This window comes from Arvicanthis niloticus, chromosome 25 (genome assembly GCF_011762505.2).
Source record: "Arvicanthis niloticus isolate mArvNil1 chromosome 25, mArvNil1.pat.X, whole genome shotgun sequence".
NCBI classification, from domain to species: Eukaryota; Metazoa; Chordata; class Mammalia; order Rodentia; family Muridae; genus Arvicanthis; species Arvicanthis niloticus.
The window spans coordinates 12,440,331-12,464,541 of NC_133433.1; the positions used below are offsets into that span (position 1 = coordinate 12,440,331).

At 37.1% G+C, this 24,211-nt stretch overlaps 1 protein-coding gene across 1 annotated transcript in view; it reads left to right on the forward strand.

The window, feature by feature from the left end:
• Positions 1–24,211, forward strand: part of Nkain3 (sodium/potassium transporting ATPase interacting 3) — a 588,474-nt gene that overhangs the window by 44,747 nt on the left and 519,516 nt on the right. The window lies entirely within an intron of this gene.

Sequence of the window (24,211 nt, forward strand, 5' to 3'; positions counted from 1 at the left end):
TCCCTGTCCCAGAATACATTCACAGGTTTAGTTTTTTAAAAACTGCTTTGGTTGAGAGACTTGCTCTGGCCTTACAATCTCAAGGTAGTGAGCTTCATGGAACTACTATACTAAAACTGTATTTAAGGCTGAATGTTCCTCCTAATAAACTGTCATATGTATTTTCAAGATTCTGTTTTCAGGAGAGAACAATAGAAGATAGTTGGCAGAGAAATGTATTCAAATAAGTATTAAGATTATAGGTGCATAGAAAAATATTGAGTTTAAATTAGCAGCTTCTGGTATCCCTCTAACTATTATATTTTTGTTTCTAGAAAAGAAGCAAAGACTACTTTCTTTTATATTCCTGATGTAAGCTAGTCATGTGTCTGTGACTTGAATCCCAGAAACTGCTGTCCAACACTGGCTTATTCAAGCATTCTCTACTATTGACCAAATAGATGATGGAGAATTTCCTGAGGAAACCATTTCTGAAGATTGAATGGAGTTAACTCACTGCTGTGAGCCATTTTAAAAAAAGGAATTATGTCTTCATATAACAGAATGTTACTTATTTTTACAAAATTATATTTAAAATTCTATGCTCTTCTTTCCATCCATTTGGAAAGCTAGGAAAAGTATAATTATGCAAGGATTGGCTTACATCTGTTTCATAAATTTCCCTGGGATATTCGGCAGATTGTTTCTTTACAAGACAAAGGCTCAAGAGTGAAAGTGTGAGCATTTTGCAAAAGCTATTGTAGATCATCAAAGACTTGAGGGCAAAAAGTAGACATTGCTGTCACGAATAATAGATACAGGCGCTAAATGCCTAAAACTCTTTGGTTCCACTTTGAGGAATTTTGGGATATTTTATTTATATGTACCACAATAAGGAACAATTGTTTTTCATAAAATATTGCAAGAATTTGAGCACTTTATATCAGATATATCCATCAGCACAGCTGCTCATGCTACAAGTCCATAGTCACACCAGATATGGTGGTTCTACTGAATGCTCCTTATGTTTTCACATTCATTCATGCAGTCCAAAGGTTTTATTGAGTATCTTCTGTGGAGCTATTACTGCAAATATTTTAAATTTTTCTTGTGCACTTAGGAAAGGTTAGAAGTAGAAGCAAAGTTACATGTGTAGTTGTAAAATTATCTCTTCTGTAAATACTCTTACGTTACACTCCTTGCAAGCATTTTTCTAGTGGGTGAATCCATCTTCTGAGTAATTATCTGTTTCAAATTTTTAAAATTTGACTTACTTCATAAGTGTTCATGTTTATGTGTGTGTGCGTGTATTTATGTATGTACATAGTATGTGTGTGTTGTGATGCAATGGGAAAGTCAAACAACAAATCAGGAGTTGCTTCTCTCCACCATGTGGCTCTCATGGTTCACACGTAGGTGATTGGGTTTTTCAGCAAATGCTTTTAACCACCCATCTCAGCAGCTCAGCGTAACTCTCCTAAATTTCTATGTAGTCATTCAGGATACCATCTCTGTTAATAGATGAATCAAAATATTGTGCGGGTATTACAATGTTTAGTTACATTTAAAGCACTCATTGGGATGGAAGTTTTAAATTATACAGTGACTAGGTGGATTTTGACTTTTTCAGTATTTACATGCACCTTAAGAAATTCTCCTAACATTCAGCTGTCACTCTGCTGACTTACTCTAGATTCATCATGGAAATAGTGACGATAAATTGTTTTATTATCAGGCTTCTGGCCAGTATTCACTTTGCCCACTCAAATTGTACATTTTAAATGTCCTGTGCCTGTTGTGAGAACAAAACCAGACTTCTTTCTTGACTTTAGGTCCCTTTCTCTGAAGAACAGTTTAACTGCATAGACGTAGGTGGACCTTTCCCTTTGTAAGGAACTGGGCTTCCAGCTCTCATTACCTGCCTCTCACAGCATTGCTTACTACAACTACAGACTTCTTCCCTTGCAAGAGTTGAGTCTTAGAATCAGTCCCCTTACATGCGATGAGATGGAAGTCTGAATTTTCTTTGAATTGTTTATCTTTAATTGTTGGTTACAAGTGGCTAAATCTTGAAATCTTTAGCTTGTGAGAATTATAGGAGAGTATTTGTATAGCTTGCTGGTGTATATATGTGTATACTCAGGAGGAGTTCACTGGGAGAAAGGAATAGTACTTGCTATACGTTTATTGTAGAAGAGAACTTTACAGATTAAAGTTAAGACAGAGACACATCATGGGACAGGATAACAAATCTGTTAACGTGTGTTAAAGCACATGGTATCTAAGCAGTAGTCACCACTTCACTGTATACTACTGTTATTTACAAGTAATCAGAATTGAAATGATAAGGTCAAATGAAACTCATAAAAAGAATTTACACAGGCCGTTTCCTAAGTTCAATGTGCAGCACAAAATGCAAAAAGCTAAGCCAATGGCATGAGCGGCCTTATAAATAAGCCTGTGCTTATATTGTTCATTTTACTGCTAATATTTCCAACCCAGGTCTCAGCTATGAATGCCTTCATCCCAATTCTCAGGGTACCTGCAAGGATTCAGTGTGCACATCAAGAAAAGATGTTTCCAAATCTCTTTGGGGTGTCCATTTTTGTTTATACTACCTCACTGAAGTTGATTTAACAAGAGGGTTTATTAAGCTGCACATTTTGGACAGTCGTAAAGAGAGAGCAGTCGGAGTTCAGTACCTAAAACGTAAAAATAAGAATACCGGGCACAGCAATGTAAAAAAAAGGGGGAGATTGGCTCTGACAGACTTGGTTGATGAAGCAAAAATATGTTTTCCATATGACAGTTAAAAAATATAAATTTTCTTTCCTAAAATCTAAATACTCTTTGTAAACTGAGCAGCAGCTGTAAGCATTTTGAAATCGATTTGTGTTTATCACGCTGCTAGGATGGTCCAAGTACTAAAATTTTGATGTGTGCATGTTTATTATCAACGATTATGTAAGAAGTAGCCTTACCTCACCCAAATGTTTTCATACTATAGTGAGAAAGCACCTGAAACACATATCTTTAAACATGTGCTGGATAAAAACTATGTGAGACACTGTTAAATAATAATAATAATAATAATAATAATAATAATAATAATAATAGTTATTGTTATTATTATCATTATTAACCTTTTTCTATTCTAATGAGAAAATGAAAGAAAATGTAGATTAAATGGGTGCATAACTGGAGAGGATTTTGGAAGCATTGGGGGAGAGAAAATTATAGTTGGAATATATCGTATAAAATATTTAAATGAAAAGAGAATTAATGAAAACCCTTTTAAAGGATTTTTTTCAAAGTGGCAGAAAAAATACTTGGGAATAAAACATAGCTGAAAGAAAATTAGTTTCTGAAATATGTCACAACCTCTTAAATATTAAAAGGGAAAAGACCAGAACAGATACCTCAACAAAGTCTCTTAAGGGTGCCAGTAAGCATAGAAAAGATGTCTACAGCGTATGCCAGTAGGGAATGCAAACTAAAACAGTAGTGAAGCATTGCTACCTGCTCACTAGACATTACAAATTCTACACTCTGGCCATTCCCAAAGCTGCCGAGGATGGGGAACAGTAGAAATGTTCCTCCATTGTTGGTGGCTGTGAAAAATGGTGCATTCCCTCTGGAAGGCAGTCTGACAGTCTGTCATAAAACTAGCATTCCATTAGAGTACTGCTTTCTATCCATATTTCTTCCATACTTCCCGAGATGAGTGACAACTTGTATTTACAACAGAATCCTGCTATGTTGGAACTGGTTTTATTTACATTGCCTATACTTAGCAACAACTACAATTTCCTTTAAAATGTGCTGTAAACTCTGGTGCATTGATTGAAGAAATGGGATATTCTTAAACAAAAAAAAGAGAGACGTGGAAAAATCCAGGAAAAAATAAAACATAGAGGAAGAATAAATATGTGGTGCAATGCTAAAACAAGCTAATCTTTAAAAGCTACAAGCTGTAGAATTTAGCAACATGTCTTTCTTGAAGAGTCAAAACTGAGGTAGCAGATATACCACAGTGGTGCCGGCTGTTAGTAACAGTAAAACCTGAGGAGTGGGGGTTTGGCAGGGGGTTGTGTAAAGACACTTTCCGTGCTTTGCAGTTATCTTTCTGTAACCCTAAAATTGTTTAGAAACATAAAATGTGTTGAAATGAAGTGTAAGCCCTGGTTAAGTAGACCCATTAGAGATGTTTTAGGGAAACATTTAAATACGATTTTAAACTAAAAAATATATTTGTGAATATCGAAATTGCATTAATTATTTTCTGTGATAGTCTCTTACTTAAAGCAACTAATCTTTGTAGCAGTATTTTAAAGCTAAGACTGATTTGATTTCAAGGCTTTAAAATCTACTAAATTGTTGGTTGTGAGCCAAGCCTTTAACAGCTGAGCCATCCAGAAATGAACCTGCACACCTATGGCTATTTGATCTTTGAAAAAGGAGCTAAAACTATCCAGTGGGAAAAGGACAGCATTTTCAACAAATGGTGCTGGTTCAACTGGAGGTCAGCATGTAGAAGAATGCAAATCGATCCGTTCTTATCCCCTTGTACAAAGCTCAAGTCCACGTGGATAAAGGACCTTCACATAAAACCAGATACACTGAAACTAATAGAAGAGAAGGTGGGGCAGACCCTCGAATACCTAGGCATAGGGCAAAAGTTCCTGAACAGAACACCAACGGCTTATGCTCTAAGATCAAGAATTGACAAATGGGACTTCATAAAATTGCGAAGCTTCTGTAAGGCAAAGGACACTGTCAATAGGACAAAATGACAACCAATAGATTGGGTAAAGATCTTTACCAATCTTAAGTCCGATAGAGGGCTAATATCCAATATATACAAAGAACTCAAGAAATTAGACTCCAGACAACCAAATAACCCTACTAAAACTGGGGTACAGTGCTAAACAAAGAATTCTCAACTGAGGAAACTCGATTGGCAGAGAAGCATCCTTAAGAAATGTTCAACATCTTTAGTCATCAAGGAAAGGCAAATCAAAACAACCCCAAGATACCACCTCACACCAGTCAGAATGGCTAAGATTAAAAACTCAGGTGATAGTAGATGCTGGTGAGGATGTGGAGAAAGAGGAACACTCCTCCATTGTTGGTGTGATTGCAAGCTGGTACAACCACTCTGGAAATCCGTCTGGCGGTTCCTCGGAAAACTGGACATAGCATTACCTGAGGACCACGCTAAACCACTCCTGGGCATATACCCAGAAGATGTTCCAACATATAACAAGGACACATGCTCCACTATGTTCATAGCAGCCTTATTTGTAATAGCCAAAAGCTGGAAAGAACCCAGATGTCCTTCAACATAGGAATGGATACAAAAAATGTGGTGCATTTACACAATGGACTATTACTCACCTATTGAAAACAATGAATTTGAGAAATTCTTAGGTAAATGGATAGAACTAGAAAATATCATCCTGAGTGAGGTAACCCAGTTACAAAAGAACACACATGGTGTGCACTCACTGATAAGTAGATATTAGCCCAAAAGCTTGAAATAGCCAAGATTCAACTCAGACTACATGAAGCTCATGAAAAAGGAAGACCAAGTGTGGGTGATTCGGTCCTTCTTAGAAGGGGCAACAAAATACTTATGGGAGCAAATATGGAAACAAAGTGTGGAACAGAAACTGAAAGAGAGGCTGTCTGGAGACCATCCCCCCTGGGTATCCATCCCATGTGCAGTCACCAAAGGTAGATGCTGAAGTGGATGTCAGGAAGTGCATGCTGACAAGAGCCTGATATAGCTGTCTCCTTAGAGGTCTACCAGAGTCTGACATATTCAGAGGTGGATGCTCACAGCTAACCATTGATCTGATCAAGTGGTTCCCAATGGAGGAGTTAAAGGAGTTAAAGAGGCTGAAAGGGTTTGTGGCCCCATGGGGAGAGCAACAATACCAACCAACCAGAGATCCCAGGGTCTAAACTACCAGCCTGGAAGCACATAGGGAGGGACCCATGACTCCATCTGTACATGAAGGGGAGGATGGCCTTGTTGGGCATAGGTGGGAGAGGAGATCCTGGGTCCCATGAAGGCTCGACACTGAGTGTGGGGGAAGTCAAGGGTGAGTAGGTGGAAGTGAGAGGGGTAGGTGAGGGCACATGCTCTTAGAAGCAGGAGAAGGTGGGATGGAATAGGGGGTTCCTGGGTGGTGGGGGGAATGGGATAAGGGGATAAAATCTGAAATGTAAATATAATATTCAATATAAAAAAGAAAAAAATAAAGTAGCTTTCCAAAAAATTATGCTAAATTAATAGCATGTAATAAGGTTTTTTAACAGCCTTTTGCATATGCATGAATTTTGAGTAAACATTCATTATAAGAGGTGACTAAAACTTGAGTCATCAACTGTCTTTAAGTGGTCTTAAGTATAAAACCAGATAATTTCTCCCCTGAAAAGCAAAGGAAGATGTAGAAGAATTTTAATCTCGCAACAAAGTTGCTTTGGCTCACATCCAAAGGAAACTGGAAAGCAGACATGCCACATATCTCTGGCTGGAATACACACATGCCTTTAAGATACATCTTCAATCCCAAACAATTACTTTTATTTGAGGGGCAGACAAAGTAATGAATCAGAGAAAGATCTGAAAGAATAAGTCAGAGATAGGATATGCTACTTACAGCAGCAAGGTAGAAGATAAGGAACATGGCTACTTAAAAATCAGTGAGGAAGGGAGGGAGGGAAAAAGGGAGGAGGGAGACAGAGAGGGGAAAGGGGGAGAGATAGAGTTCAGTTCGGTTTGGATTGGTTGAGCTCAGTTTGGTGTAGTTCAGTTGAATGCAGTTGATCTTGGTTCAGAGTAGAGCAGTTGAGTTAGGAGCAGTTTAGTTCTTGAAGTTCAGAGGCATCTTTCTAAGCAAAGCAATTCAATTACAAGCCCAGAAGAGGCCATTTGAATCAGTCAGCTTGGAGAGGAGTTTGAACCAGAACAGCTGAGTTGAACTAACTATCTAGAATTCAGAAAAAGCTAGAAAGAGTGAGTTTATTCATCAGTAAGTATCATAGGCTGAAACATCCCAGACCTAGGTGAGCAGAGGCTGGAAATTGACTATTAATGTCTGGGCTTACAGAAGATCAGACTGTAAGGCAACTAGAAGCTTCCAGGCCTAGGCGTAGAGATAGATAGAAATGCTCTCTCCCCAGCCCAAGCCACATTTTCCTAAAGCTTGAGTATGGCTCTCATCTCATCCCTTCTTCTGAGGAAACAAAATTGACATTTACAAAGGGGGCAATAAATTCCAGAAAAGCCCTCAGAACAAGGCATGAATAAACTGTTAACTGTTTCCTCATAGGAGGAGTGGGATCTCTGAGAGTAACAGTTTGATAAGTCTCAGTATCCCACCCTTGAGAATGACATGCAACTCTTTATTTTGCTGATAGCACAGAATAGCAAATGGCTTACTCTGGCTCTTGTCTGTGGATATGAAATTATTGGACATTTATGGACTTTCTGATCTTGAAGAAAGAAATACAACATAAAAAGTAATGTCATCCTACAGAGTTCCTCATTTTCTCATTATTTTTGTTGGTTTTGTTTTCTTTTAAAAATATTTTTTTTTAAAGTGTGTGTGTGTGTGTGTGTGTGTGTGTGTGTGTGTGTGTGTGTGCGCGCGCGCGCGTGCACAGGCATTTGAACATGAGTGTGCCTGTATGTATGTGTACTTGAGCACAGCCTTCCACAGAGGTCAGAAGAGAGTGTGGGAGTGTTGAGTTCTCTGGAGCTAGACTTTAAGGCAGTTGTTAGCCACCCAATGTGTGTCGGGAACCGCATTGCCAAATGTTGGAACCTGCACTGCCAAAAGCTTCGGGATCAAAATTGTTAGAGCCCTCACGGCCCCAAGCTTTGGGGGCTAAATTGTCCCGGCTCATACTGCTGTTCCGGTCCGAGGGTCAGGGTTCAGCAAGAGAGAGAGTGAGGGCGGACTCAAAGAATGGAGACCAGACAGAGTGTGATTCAGTCCCATTTATTCTCAGGTCTCTCTTCTCTCTTTCCAAGTCCCTTGTTCCTAGTCCAAGTCCTAACTCTTGAGTTCCTAGTTCCTAGTTACTAGTCACTAGTGCCTCCAAGTTCCAAGTTTCCAGTCCCTTTCTTCTGTCTGCCTCTCACCTTTTGTATGTCTGACTTCTCAAGTCACACCTTTAAGGCTCACCTTTAAGTCTCACACACCCAAGGGAAAATCCTGGGTATATAAAACAGGATGTTATCACAGTGTGCTCAGCTGTTGTAGGCTGTTGAAAACAAGTCTCTTGTCAGGGTCTATGGCTCAAGATGGCTGCAAGGATGATAGCTGCCTTCTGTTGGCTCCCCACAAATGTGAATGCTGGAAACTGAACTCTTTAAGAGCAATACATACTCTTAACTGCCGGGGTATTTCTTCAGCATGTTTTGTTTTCCTTTTAAACTGAATTTAAGAAAATTTAATATTGTACTTGCATCTTGGTTAATGGTCTGTCTTCCCCACCAGTTGTTAAAATGTAATAGTGTGATTACTGCAACTTCTCTGTGAAAATCGGTTCTAATGGGGCTGTTTACAAAATGATAAATGTTTGTATTTTTTTCTCTCAGACATGGTTTGCACGATATTATTCATTTTGTCATCTTACATTTCATATAAGGATGAGAAGAACATGGATGTGCTTTGAAGTCTTTTGGGCATATTATAAAACAGAAATGCCAGGTCATATGTTAATACTGTTTGTTTTCTTAGAAACTTGAAAACTGTTTTCCTTAATGGCTGTACCACTTACATCCCCATCAGCAGGTACAAGGTTTCTAATAGGTCTATCTGCCACTACTTCTTCTTAATTTCTGAAACATTTTAAAGCAGAAACCATCCTAATGAGCATGGTGTGGCTTCTCCTTGCAGCTTTAATGTGTTTTCCTAGTTATTACTAATGCTGTCTGTGTGTTCATCTATGCAAGTCTTTCGGCAGACTGTGAAACTGGATTATTGCTTTTGAGTTTGGGAATGCTGTATATATTCCGAATGTTAGCCCATTATCAAATACATAATTTTAAAATATTTCTCACATTCTCTTCATTTCATTGATACTTTCCTTTGATGTACAAAAGCTTTAAAACATCAAGATGTCCAGTTCTTCTATTTTTTTGTATGTCTGTGGGGTGTGCCTGTGATATTGTAGCCAAGCAATATTTGATCCAATTTTGGTCAATAGATGTGAATTATGTGGGTAAAGGCCCAACTTCCTTCACTTTCTTGTAGATTTACATTTTTTCAAGCTTCATTTTCTTGCTGAATACTGTTTTTTTCTCACTGAACATGAGTAAAGCATCTTCTGGTCATCTAGAAATATTCCACAGTTCCACTTACTACAATGCTGTTTTCTCCACCAGGTCTAGCAGTAAATTCTCACACTTGAGTTGGACCCATGGACCTCCCTTTCACTTTTCATTCTGTCCAGTTATTATTTTGTCAAATATTAATTTGCCTAATTTCTAAGACACTCTTATTTCATCCCTTTCCCTTTTTCTAAGCAGTGTTACGCAAAATCTTAGGCTCTTCTTTGGCCAGTTTGTGTGGTGACTCATCACAAATGACCCACCAAAAGGAAAAACATAACAAAACCCACAATATGAGTTGTCTGCCCACTTGCTTTGAAGTATTGTGTACCCCTGTGGTACCCAGGTAACAAACCACACTCTGGTTTGGACTCCGGTTGGTTTTCTCAATTCCTCCTTATCTTCAATCATCTGTCTCCCTTCCCTCACTTCTTGCCCCTCTTTATTTACTCCTCTTTCCTTTTTCTTCCTCTTCCATTCCTCTCAAGTTCCTGTTGCACAGTTATATCAAATACAACTGGAGTCATCTTGGACCTTAAGTCTGCTCTTCCAGTGAACACACAACCACTTTCATCCCTAGACAACTCCTTTCATCTCCGAAAACTGTTTACTTGTTGTCTTCTCTTGAGTGCATTTGCAGTTGTTTGTGATTCCCATCTGCCCTTGGCTTTCATCACAATTGACATTTCTGACTCACAAGAAAGTCATCTGCAATGTCAGAACTTCTAGATGGAGACAGCTATGGCTCTTGAGCCTGGTCCTATAAGCAACATTTCTGGCATAAAGAGATACCACATGAGTAGGGATATTTTCAGGACAGAGTGTGCAGATACCCCATCTTTTCCTCACTGAAGAATATAATGCAAAGAAGAAAGTTCTGAGATTATACGTTCTTTACCTTTGATATCTGGAAAAGAAGTAATTGCTTCTCATGAGGAATAGGAAAGAATTTGATTTTTATCCTGGATCAAACAGAAATTGACTTATCAAGCAAACAACTTCCACCTGAAGGGATGACAAGTAATTTACACTCACCAGAAACAATAAGCCATAGTTTAACTTAGTGCTTTTCTGTGTAAGAGAAATTAAAGACTGCGCTGTAATAGCACTTTAGAAATTATTTTGAAAACTCCCATTTTGTTATGTTTAGCTTTGCTTTTAGATATGATTTGGCTGTTCCTTCTCGCAGAGACTTCTTTGAAGCCTGAGGCAGCTCCTCTGCTTGTTGGCCTACATAGGAACATGTACCAAATGACCTGCATGGGAACGTGTACCAAATGACCTGCATGGGAACGTGTACCAAATGACCTGCAACTGAATGTCAAGGGAATGATTAATGATTGGTTTTCATCTGGATTTTAGTAGCAACCTTTCTATTTGTGTGTCCTTCAACCTGTCTACATTCCTGACGAAATTTCAATGTGGTGTATGTGAGAGCTTCTAAAAAGACTTGAAAGAGAGAACTATAAAATCCTAAATACTTCACAGGAAAGAAGCTGCTTCTCCAGTTACTATATACTTGTTCCTGTTTCATAGATTCCACTAAAGATCAATAAATATGTTTTGGATACATATGCATCAGACACCAAGAACATGTTAACCTCACACCAAATACTCATTCTTAATAAAATGCTGCTTGGGAATAATATGCACTTATCCTATGAATAAAGTAAAGTTTACCACCAGAAAGCAATAAGCACAAGCAAGTGCAATCTAAATTCCCAAACCTCAAATTACAGAGGAATGTATATGAAAAAGCACATCACAACTTAGCATGATTGTTTTTTTCAGTTAGACTATGATGCACATAACGCCTGTACCATGTTTTGAAATTATGTGATTTTTGCCCCATGGATGTAGAGACTGTCACCTGAGAAAGTTGAGTCAAAAAGCCTATTATCCCATGATTTTAAGTGCTGTGGTATGACACTATGCTACACAGGCTATCATCTATCTATCTATCTATCTATCTATCTATCTATCTATCTATCTATCTATCTTTACCATCTATTTATCATCTATCTATCTCTTACCTTAAACTTGTTATGTAGCTGAATATAGATTTCAACTCTCTATCCTTCCTTCTTTACCTCACAAGTATCAGCATTTCAGGAGTATGTGTAACATCACACCTGGATTTGCAGCCCCGAGGGGGAGCAACAGTATCAACAGGCCAGACCCCCTGGAGCTCCTGGGAACTGGACCAGCAATCAAAGAGTACACATGGAGGGACTCATGGCTCAGGTCGCAAATGTGGCAGAGGATGGCCTTGTTGGACATAAGTGGGAGGAGTGGCCCTTGGGCCTGAGGGGCTTGGATGCCCCAGTGTAAGGGAATGCCAGGGCAGGAAGGCGGGAGTTGGTGGGTGGGTGGTGGAGAGGCAGGGGGCAGGGGGATGAGATAGGGGGTTCTGGAGGGAAGACCTGGAAAGGGGATAACATTTGAAATGTAAATAATGAAAATATTCAATAAAAATAGTTTTTTTCTGGAAGGTCTTAGAGTAAATTATACAAATATTACTCAGATGTATTTTCAGATTCTCTATTATCAATAGTAAATAAAAAGTTGCTAAAATTATACATTTTCACCAGTGAAATTAACATTTTCATTGCATGAAAAGCTAGAATAACTGGCCTCTGAAGATTATTTCTTAAATACTCAGAGGTATTTTATGGTTGTGGTTCATTTCACTTTCAAATGACTCTAGAATTAAGTGATCTTGGCTGCACACCAAAAGATTATCATGTAGTTATTATTTATTTTTATAGCTCAGATTAATGTTACTAGTTCATTATAGTGCATGTCTCACTGGTCAAATGAATACCATCTGGAAATAAGACATACATTTGTAATATTGATAAAGAAATTGTTATGCACTCTATATAAGGGCACCAGAGATTTCTTAAGTGGGGCTTAATGCCAAAAGCAATACTGCAAAATCCCCACTGGAACACCATGAAAGTCCCATTTATACAGTCATTTCATGAAACAGGTAAACACCCACCCTGGGGAGGAAGGACTACTAAGTGTTGATTTAATTCATCACTTTTCATAGATACGTGTATTATTCTCTAAACATAAGCAGCATGTGCTCTTGTCTTGTTTTCATAATGTTAAGAATTCATGAAGACATAAATCTATATCATTAATGCTTTACTCATGCCTCTCGGTCCAAATGTCATTATCTGAAAGTTTTTTTTTAAATGAGCAACTGTCATCGGAAATTTCTGAATTTAATATTAAAGAATAATTACAGTTATTTGTCACCAAATGACGGGCGAGTAATGACTTTATCTCACTGTGTTTTATAAATTTTTTATGAATCTACCTGTCCCTTGTCTATAAGGTCAATTTCCATTACATGGAGGTGAGGGGCCAGGAGGGCTAGAGACCAGGGTTGACTGTAGTGTAATCACATAAGCAAGCCCTGATCACACTGAAGATCTAGCCTCACATTTGGAGTTTATAGTGTTGATCATGTCAAGATGGTTCCCCAGGAGTAATAGCATGATGTCAGCCACATTAATAAACATGCATTCTGTATATATGCCCTGGTGAGGAGACAAGTTAGTTACCCACACATTTTCTAACAAAACCCATCTACCAAAACCAATAATATTTTATTCTTACTCATTTCTAAGACTCATAATTTAAAATTAAACATTATAGTGCTATTCTCTTCTAAAGGCTCAGGTGAAAGTCTCCTAATTTCTGACAGCAGATGCTGCTGATGCCCCTTGTCTCCAATTTCTGTATTCATTTTCTCATCCACTTTCCTGGTGAGTTTGTGTCCATATTTTCTACTACATAATAAAGACACCAGTTCTTGGAACAGGATCTGTCACATCTTAGTATGATTTTCCTCTAATTTACTCTTACCTGCAAAGACCCCTCTCCTAATTCAACAGAGACATACATAACCCAATTCAGAAGCTTTGAAATTAATATTGAAACTATAATGTTATTCAGTGCCAGTATGAAATATGTTTATTATATGATACTGAACAAATTACTGCCAAACAGCAAAAATTTCATCTTATCTCAGAATATTCTTGGTCCATATTTTGTCCAGGTTTAGCTCCACAATTGTTTCCTTGTGGCATCTATAGTGGTGTTCAGCCAGAGGCTCTGCTTGAGAATCAGAAATTAGAATAAGGGCAGACTTAGCTTATTCTTTCACACTCTTCATGGGCTGGACACCTTTCTACATAAGTCTGTAGGAATTCTTACCTGTCAGTTGAATGTAGCAAGACCAAGTTGGGAAGGAGATGGGAACCAGTGATTTCTAGTTTCATAAGGGATGGGCCTCAGAATCTTCATGGCATAGTCATTACTATCTTCGTTTGGCTAAAGCACCATCAGACCTAAGGGGAGAAATAAAATGCTCTGTATGAGGAACTGTGTCCAAAATTTGGCTATAATTTCCTTACACTTCTTTCATATACTCTAACCTTTCACCATTTAAGAATCTTATTGAAGTTGATGTTATTCTGATGGAATTCTGAAGCTACAAATCCACTCTATTTACAGATGATACCTTTTATGGTTGTGTCTTATCTAAAGACCTGAAACCAAAAGAAACAATTTATCTTCTCTCACTGCAATAGGATGTAGTTAGACAGGGGAAAGATTAATATTTTTCTTCTCTCAGAAGAAGAAGCAGTCTGGGAGTGGATTGTACAGCAGTTATTAGAAATTTAAATCTAACAAGAAACAGTTACTAGCTCATTGTTTAGAGTTCAAACTTATTCCCTGAGAATGACTGTGATGGTTCTTAATTTCACCTTTGAAATAATCCTCCTTTCTCATTACAATTTCTTTATGGTACTTTTAAGGGTCATGATAATCCTGTCCAGCAAAGAAGAGCTGCTTAGACATTGGTTTCTGACATAACCATTTTCATCTTTTGAGGTGAGACTCGGGGGTGGGGGTAGGGATAATACAAAGAATTTTTACAGTTGAAAGTGATCAGCAGGTGTATCCTCAAGACATAGAAGCATAGCTTTATGACTAGAAAGCTTGCTATCTGAGATTTCAAGGGAAACACTGAGAGGCTTTTAGCCACATGGTTCTGTCGACAGGTAACAGGCTATCTAAAGTGAGGCCAAGGGTGATTTCTGACCCTGCAGGTCAACTTCTGGGCAAGTCAGGGAATGAAAAATATTTTTTTTCATATCTAGTCTATTGGCTTTCTCATATTTTTTCTCAATTCATTCCTCTAGCTTCTCCTCAATTCACTCTACCTCCTATCTCCTCTTTTTTCCTTTCCTTTTATAATATTTATTTTATTTATATGCATACATGTTTAGCTTATGTGTCTGTATGTGCACCACATGCATGAATGGTGTTCTTGGAAGTCAAGAATCTTTTAAGTATTGTGGTTACACACGCGTGCATGCATCTAAATACAAACTATTGAGTCCAGTTATTGTTATTGTATATTTATGCTTTGAGGGCTGACAATTAGTAATCTCGTTCCAGTGTGAGACTATTCCTCTCAACAATCATGTCATTAGCATCCTATAGCTCTGATCAAGGGATGAAGCATTCTGAGATTTCACCCATTTATGTTGGTGTATCAACTGGAGTTATTGTTTGGTTCTGCTTTGGCTACCATATTGTTGAGATATCATGAGTGAAGCTTTGCCAGTCCTATATAGAATATGGTCCTATACATAATAAGTCTTAGTATGCATCTAGATCTTCTGGCTACAGTCTTTTCTTCTTATTATCTGTGATTCTATCTGAGACTTAGCTGTAGGGGTTATATTGTAGATTCATCAGCTGAGTCTGGGTACAGGATTGTCAGTTGTCTGAGTTTTGACCAGTTGTAGCTTTCTGCAGTGGCCTTTGGCTATTACCCAAAGAATCTATTTCAACGAGGGAATGAGAGCCACACATATTCGTGGGTATAAGGATAAGGATTTAAAATTCAGTTAGTGATTATGCTGATTTAATAGAGTGGCAGTAGTAATTTCTCCTCTAGGTTCCATTGTCTTGACAGCCAAATGTAGTTGGCGAGGTTTAAAGTAGCAGGACATAAATTGCATCTGATTGAGTGGACCTTAAATCCAATTAGACGGTTGTGGGTTACTGCCTGATGGAAGAGTCAACTACCGCACCTTTGTGGAAATGTTGCTGAGCTGGTCATTGCTGTAGCTTGAAAGTGTTGCACTGGGTAGGCTTATTGATTTTTTTTCCTCCCTTGGCAGCTTGCATAGTGCTTCTGTGTACTATGAAAAGTAGTCTTTAAGAAGGAGACTTCCAGGTCAGTCCCAGTTCAATTACTCCAAATTCTGTGTCTGAAGTAGGTGATATCTTCACGATATTGAGATATACCTTAAATTATGGATCACAACCAAGGGCAATTGCCATAACTTATGTAGTTTTGGGAGGATCTCTTGGGTTTACCTAGCCAACAATTTAAAAAGAGGTTTCTCATGCTTAGTTATGGATGTTTTCTTAGATAGTTTATGGCACTATTAGGGAAGTTTAGTTATGACTTTTTGACAGGTGTAGATAATAGCAAAAGAATTAAGTGTGATGGAATACTGAATATACTCAAACACAAATAGAAAATGTAGTATGGATGCAGCAAAGTATAGCACTTTCTTTTCACCATAAAAGTCATGGCTGATACTCCTACAATAGTAATCCTCCTGCCATAAAAGATTAATATGATATCATAAAGAAAATAATTTTATTTTATGAAGTTTTACATGATATAGGAGCTTTCAGAATGAATACCATGGCAGATTTTTTTTTAGACTGGATGGCTATCATGTAGAAGTGTGGTTGGGGAGAAAGGGTGCTGTAAAGGCACTAAACATCACAGGGGAGCCGTGTGAGACATAAGTGTCAGATTTGTTGTCTTTTTTGTGCTGCAATCCTGCCTCCGTGTACAGGTGAGATGCCTGACATGAGAAGGCTTGCAGCAGAGAAAGATGAGGGCATTAAAGTGTTAGTTCTACACTTTGTCTCATTTTAGCCCATACATGTATTAAATAGGGGAAGGAGAAAGGAGGCCTGAGAAGTCAAAGAGAACTTATTGAGCTACTTAAAATTATTCATGAAGCTACTGAAGAGCTTCAGAGGTCCATCAGTCTCCATGAGTTCTTGGCAAAGCAGTGCATTTTGAGATATCTTGTTCTGATCCCTAGCAATAACTAGGAAACAAATTAAAGCACAGTTGGTAGAAATCAGGAAGGAGACTGGGAGAAGCTCACTAAAAGTACTTCATGGCAACTTTTTTTCTGTGAGCAGCACTTTTAATTTGAATGTGAAGTATCCCCCAACAGACTCATATTGAAAGCTTAGTCCCTAGATAATGACACCGTGTTGAGACATTGTAGAAACTTTAGAAGGTAGACTCTCCTAGAAGGAAGTGTGACAATGGACTTGTATCTTGCTGGAGGTGTCTTATCCCTATACCCCTCTTTGTATCTGTGTTTCCTAGCCAGCATGGCAAAAGAACTACTGTTCTACCATCCCCTTCCACCACAGTGGCCTGCCTCAGTATGTGCAGGAAACAGCAGAGCTGGCTGCACATAACTAAAACCTCTGAAACACAGTGTCCAAACTAATCTTTGTTCCTTTAAATTATTTCCTTTTGTTATTTTTATAGCAATGAAAATATGACTTAAACAATAGAGCAGGGAAATCATATATTAGGGATGAGGTGATTGTATTTCATCTCTCTGGGCAAGATTTTGCTATGTTGAATCCTGCAGGCATGACAGGAGTAGGATTTGGAGGGGACAAAGCTGACTATATTTGTGAGAAGGAGCCATAGGAACTTGAAGAAAGTTTGGTCCAAGAGAGTTTGCCATTCAGCCATCATCCTTTAAAACAGACTTGAGATATTCCTGCTATGAAGCATGATAGATTGATGGTTATATTTTATGTGTTACCCATTAAAGTACTTACATTTTTATTTATCTAGAAATTACAGCTATATCCTTTGAAGCTTTTAGATTACCCTTGGAACTATTCTTGTCTATGGCAAGGCTTCCCTGTAGTTTATTTTAAAATTTACAGGGCATACAGACAGCTCACTTGCTAGCCATTAATCTGAACCTTTTAAAGAGTAAGCTGGCAATGGGAACTTTGAAATATTTATAATAGAGTCAAGTATCACATAACAATGGGGCCTGTTTGAGAAACCTGTCATTAGATGATTTTGTTGTGCCATCATCATAAAGCACACAGTTACACAAGTCCAACTGGTTTGAGTCTGTTAGCATGTCATCAAATGATGCAGAAAACATGGCATGGTGAGGCCGCTGCTGGTCAGACATAACTGCCTGCTTACAGAAAACCTTTTTTTTTTTGAACTGTATGAGAAGTGTTATCTAAAATACCAGTAAAAAGCACAATGTAAGTAATGTAGCCAGTAGCATAGTTACATGCTATGTTATGAAGTCTTGTGTTTTACATGTGCTGTATTCATAGGACTGACAGCACAGTGGCTTTACATACACCAGGAACAATATAGACATTTAATACAACACACTGTGGCATGGTGATAACTCTAAGACACCACTAAGAAGCAGAATAATTTTTGGTGGTTTCAGGAGCCACTATCATATAAAACCTGTACTTTTCAGCTGTATTACAGTCTTAGAGCTCAATACTGCTTATGTGAGATGTCTTGCCTACAGTATCTGGTGTATGTGCATATGACTATATGGGATTATCAATACAACAGAATTTTCTCATGTCTATGACAGACTTTTTTTTGCTCAAGAATGTAATTTACCTCCAAAAATATTTATATTTTTTATTTTTTAAGATATTTTATTTACAGTTCAGATGCCATCCCTTTTCCCCATTCCCCCCCTTAGAAAACCCCTATCCCATGCCCCTTTTTTCTTTTTGCACATATACATTTTTTAAAAATGTTAATCATAGGCTTTATAAGTTTGGTATTGCTCAATCAGAGGTGTAACCCACTACCCAACCTAGATATATCAACTATCTTTGACTGGTGGAGATACATGAACATCTGCCTCCCTGTCTCCCCTCTCTTTCTCTCTTTCATCACCTAGCTTCTCCTCTCCTTCTCCTCCTCTCATTACTCCTTCTCTTCCTCTTAGTACTCCTCCCACCTTAGCTCCTCCTACATATCACCCTTCCTGTTAAAATGAAACTTTTCTCTCAAAATACAATTAGAGCATAATTATGCCTATATTTTATATTTATATTGTTAATTTTATAAAAAAATGAGAAATCTATGGCAAGTTCTATCCTTTGATCATGTTAGCTTAAATAACACATTCCTAAAAATGAATAATATGTCTAAACCAAGTTTATCCTAAAGATGACAAAGTATTGGAGTTAGAAGAAACTTGAAGTTCACCTAACCAAAACCTTTATGAAAAGGTGACATAAGTCACATTACCATTTCATGTCCTTCTAATAAAGTCACTTTACTCTAATAAAGGCAATTTACTTGAGCAGCATTGGATTGACTCCCCAAAGAAATTACCTTTGATCAAGAGCAATTAAATTAATTGTTAGCCTTTATTTAGAGCTTCTGTAATTTTCAAGATGAATAATGTAACTTCCTTTTTGCCTACAATTAAAACATAGTGTCAGAAAACAAACCAAAAACGGAGTTGTCTATGAGTTGGTTGGGTTTCTGTTGGCTGTAGACAGTCCCTGGAGATTTCCCATGGTCCTTTGTCTCACTGTGTGTCTAGTAGCTGTGGTGTCACCTGACACAGGGCTACGAAAGTCAATCCAATTCTTCTCTATGTTATTTCTGATATCCCATTGAACTTTTTGTTCTTTTATGTGTATATTTGTATTGTGAACCACCACTTAGATGTTGTTAGAGAGCTATTGTCATTCAGACATAAATGTGCTGACAGAATAAACTAGAACCCTGACATCACACTGTGAAAATTTCAGTTCATTTTTATCATAACTCGAGAAGGGTTCATCTTCTTGATAGCATATTCTAATGGGAAAACTGATTTCAGTGCTTATACAAAGTTATTTATGATAACATAAAGGATTGTCTCTGCAATTGTGACTCAGATGAAAAAAAACCCGACTTCATTTTGTAATCATAAAGTCAAGTAGAAGAGAGGGGGCAGGGCTCATGTTTTTTTGCTGTGTTACTTTTGAGAAAACTGGAAGTTCATTACTTTATCGCTGTTGAGAACTGTATGTAGCTGAACATGGCAACACTGAATATTTATGATGAAATTTGTTACAGGCTCCCCTATCCTTTTGAATACAGACTAGCCACACAAACCATTCCAATAGACATATTTTAAATCAAGATTATTTTTTATTGTTAGAAAGAAAGGTTTGGTATTTTGATTTCTAAATCCATTAATGCCTTTGAAATATTACCTGGTCATATCCTGCTGGTTTTCTGATCCTGCCTCTGCCCTACATAGAAGTCCAAGACTTCTTGCAAAACTCTTTTTACAGAGCTTGATATTTCTTGTCTGTTGACATTAAAATACAGGATGGCTCTTTCATTGATGCTCTAAATGAAGAAAGGGTTATCACAGCAGTCACAGACAGCATGGCACATCTGCCTACACTCTTTCTAATGTTCTGTGAAAAGAATATATTAACAATATCAAAAGTTGAGCAGACTGCCCATCAGAAAAATACCTACTCTTGAAAGATTGTGATTTGCTTTCTGAGGTAGTAATGGCAGACATTGGAAGCATGAAACAAGGTTTGTTTAATATAATTGTTAACATGGCAATAGCAATAGCACTAGAAGAAGCTAGGAAAACTGCATAGAAAACATTCTGATAGAACACCAGAGTATTGATAGTATTTTGCATATCTGCCAATTACATATAATTTTTCTTGTTTTTATTGATTATTATTACAGAGCACACATAGTTAACATTTAAAAATTTTTTAGACGATCATTATTCTACTGACCAAGAGCAGATACTCAGAGTCTGTTCTGTTGAAACATTCAACTTCTGGTTTTGTAATATCATCTCTGAGTTATTCCTGGCTCATTTATTTACCTGACATCATCTACCAAGTGAGAGAGGCAGTGGTTATTATACAGAAGGCTGCTGTTGGGATTAGTAGAGTTAAACTTATTAATAATTTTTGAATGCAAAGAATATTATAGGATAAGAATTGCTAGAAGTATATTTTAAATGTATGTGTAATCTCATTAACTCAGAAATTACTTTTCTATTAAATTTTGTCATTTATATAACTTCTATTAATATTTTTATCACCTTTCTGGCATCATTATTGAACACTTCATTTAACAAAGATTTAAACAAATATTGAGAGATACATAATTAATATCACATTTATTGTTGGTTGTTTTCTTTATTTACTTTTCAAATGTTCTCCTTCTTAGTCTCTCCTCTGCAAACTCCTTATCCCATCTGACCTCCATTTTGCCTCTAAGATAGTTCTCCCCCGTCCACCCAGCCACCCAGCCACCCACTCCTGCCTAGAGCTGTGGCTCTAGCATTCCCCTACACTGGGGCATCAAGTCTCCAGTGGACCAAGGGCCTCCTCTTTCACTGATGCAAGATAAGGCCATCCTTGGGATAATAAACAATATGTATGAGCCTTGGAAAGTGACCAGGTGAAACTGTTGCACCGAGGCCAAAAGTAAACATAGTAGTCATTACATCAAGTTTCAATTAGTGAACAAGTATTGTTTTTTAAACAAAAATCTCAATCTTCTGAAGATTCGGGATCCAGATGCTTAGGTGAAATCCTGCTAACTCAAGAGAATCATTCCCAGGCAATGTCCCCAAAGGAAGCTTTCCTTTTTCATGAAAAAAAAAAAAAGAAAGGACAAGAAAAGAAAAGAAGAAAAACAAACAAACAAAAAACCCAAAAAGAAAAAAGAGAAACCCTAAAACCTCAAATTCAATGTCCCTTCCTTCTACTTCCTGTGCATCTTTCTATCCGTCCTCCTGACATACTCTTACTCTCTACTATTTGTTTTCTACGTTCACTTCCTGTCAACTTATTGCTTGTTCCACATCTTCATCTGGATTGACTTTATGTAATCCTGTTTACAATAAGCAGAAAGCTCGTAGATTAAAGGGATGTGCTACGACTGAGCCACACTACAACTAGAAACAGGTTTTGCCAGTAAATAACACAGTCTCGGGGTTCACAGTGTGATCAAGTATCCTGCAACAGATAAACATTGTATAACACCTTAAAATTAATTTTAATAATATTAAAAAGTTATTTGGTCCAATAGAACATGAAAAAAAAAAAAAAAAAAAAAGGAAAAATGCCAGATCTCCATTACTTCTATTTAGAACAGGTGCTATGAATGCTATCTATGAAACAACTACACACTGTGTCTCTATGAACATATTTTATATGCATGTGTATATCTGCACAATGCTACTCTTGTTTATATTTTTTTCAGAGTTGTACCATGTAGTGATGTTTCAAAGCTCTGTATCTTAGAATGGTCACTATTAGGATGTCTATTTAAATGAGCCTATCTGCTTACCTCTAGGTGGATAGCTTAACATTTATACCTAGATTTTCTTTTTAAAATCTTTTTTAAAATAAATCACTTTATTCTAGTTAATGCACAAATAAAGTCATCATATAACTGGTGTAAGGAAACAACTCAAATATTCGCCCAGTCTGAAACTCTACACTCCTTGGTAAGCATTTACACAGTTAGAATGGCTATTTTAAAAGCAATGTAACTTTACTTAAGTTATTATAGTTTAATAATTAATTAATTTTGTATATATCCATGTATTTTATGGAATTTGCTACTTATTAAGCAGAAAGTTGAATTTGATAATTAAAAAAATATGATTTGAAACTAGCAAAATCTACAGGCTTTTCACAGACATGGTTACACTGCATTGTTTGTTCTCATATTTTTTGTTTCTCCTTATGAGTTAGTGTGGGGAAATATGATCTATGTGAACTAAAAAGAACTTTAAACTGTTAGCTACTTCATGCTTAATTTATAATTTAGTTGCCTATAGGTTCATCAGTTGTCAAGTAGCACCAATTCTATACCGTCTATACCTTCTATTCTATTCTATTCTATTCTATTCTGTTCTGTTCTATTCTATTCTATTCTATTCTATTCTATTCTATTCTATTCTATTTTTAGCAGTAGATTTAAATACTAAATGTAATGTTTATTTTACATGCCCATGATACACAAATGTTTAGCAACATCCAACTTCAAGAAGCCTAATCTTTGTAACTGTTTTTAAAAAGAGTTTGGGGAAATGAATCCTATATCATCTGTCTGTTATGCTTTTATGAAAATATTTTGCCCGCATGCTTATGTGTTTATGACATTATAGATGTCTACATTTTTTATTATTTTTTTTATCACAATAATCCTTCTGTACTGATATTTCAAAGCTCTGTATCTTGGGATGGAGACTATTAAAACTTTTTTTTCCCAATGACTATATTCAATTGAGCCTTTTTATTTAGGAAGCTTAACATTTATACATACACATTTATATATAGTGTGTGTGACTTTCAGATATCTGTATTCATGAACAGAGTAGACTCGGTTGACACTACTGGATATATCTAGTGAATAAATAAATTTGGAATTGCCAATTATACTATATTAACCAGAAATAATAAAATAAACCAACAATGTGTTAATTTCTAAGCTTCATTTAATGAGCAAATTTAAACTACACTTCTCTTGCATTAAAATGATCTTGGAAATGATTATTTAGATATTTATCGTAAGAGCTTAATTACATGCAAAGTAAGTGGTAAGTCCCATGTGGTGGGTTGAGTATAGTCAGTGAAGAATCAGTCCCATCATTTTTAAAGAGAAGGTGTAACAGGCCTGGCGGTTGCGGAGTCTGTTATTTCTAGATGCTGATGCTTTGAACTTTACTTGCCAATAGAAATGTTTGTGTGGCCGGGCAGTGGTGGCGCACGCCTTTAATCCCAGCACTTGGGAGGCAGAGGCAGGCGGATTTCTGAGTTCGAGGCCAGCCTGGTCTACAGAGTGAGTTCCAGGACGGCCAAGGCTATACAGAGAGACCCTGTCTCGAAAAAAAAAACAAACAAAAATAAATGTTTGTGTGAGCACAGACATACTAGATGAGCACCTCTGTACAGGCTCACCAGATCTACTTCAACAGGATACAGAATGTGTTCTTGTGACTCATGTCTGTAATTCAGTAATCTTCACATAGTCCTTGAAGAAACCAATTATGCCAGGAGCAAATGAATGACATCATATCTCAACATTACCATTCATTGCGGGAAAAGCTGAATGTCACTAAGGCAAGTGATAATTTATAATAGGAGAACTAAGGGCACCTGGAGAACTGCATGGACGAGGATCCTGCTTCTGAAGAGTTACTACTAAGAACACCTGTGCATCGCATTCACTTGTTATGCTTTCACATAGAACTTATACTTTGCTTCTTAAGGGCAGAATAGTGATGGGGAATTTTATCGTGAAGGTGTCTCCTATAAGTTCAGTTCTGTAAAAAGCCAAGTTAGCTCATCAATATGCTGTAGAAGTTAAAATTGCATTTTTATGAAGCAAGATAAGAGTTTTTGAGCCCATTTAAAAGAAACGTGCACTTTCAATTCATGCAGTAAAGTTTGTAGGGAAAGAAATGCTCCAGATAAGAATTCTGCCTTTTCAAGAAGGCACCAGGAGATTCTGTAAAAAGATAAATATCCATTTAAAAAAAACAATCTAAAAGGAGAGCCTATCTGAAAATCATAGAAGTGTTTGAAAAGCAAACCATGGCTACAAATGTTCTTATTTTGGATCAGAAAGACCCATTTTCGCATTAATGTGGGAGCTGTTTAATGAATCAATCTTTTCTGAGGTAAAAGTAGACAGAATATGAAAGGAAATTGGCATCACCAAGCCAGGATTGTCAACAC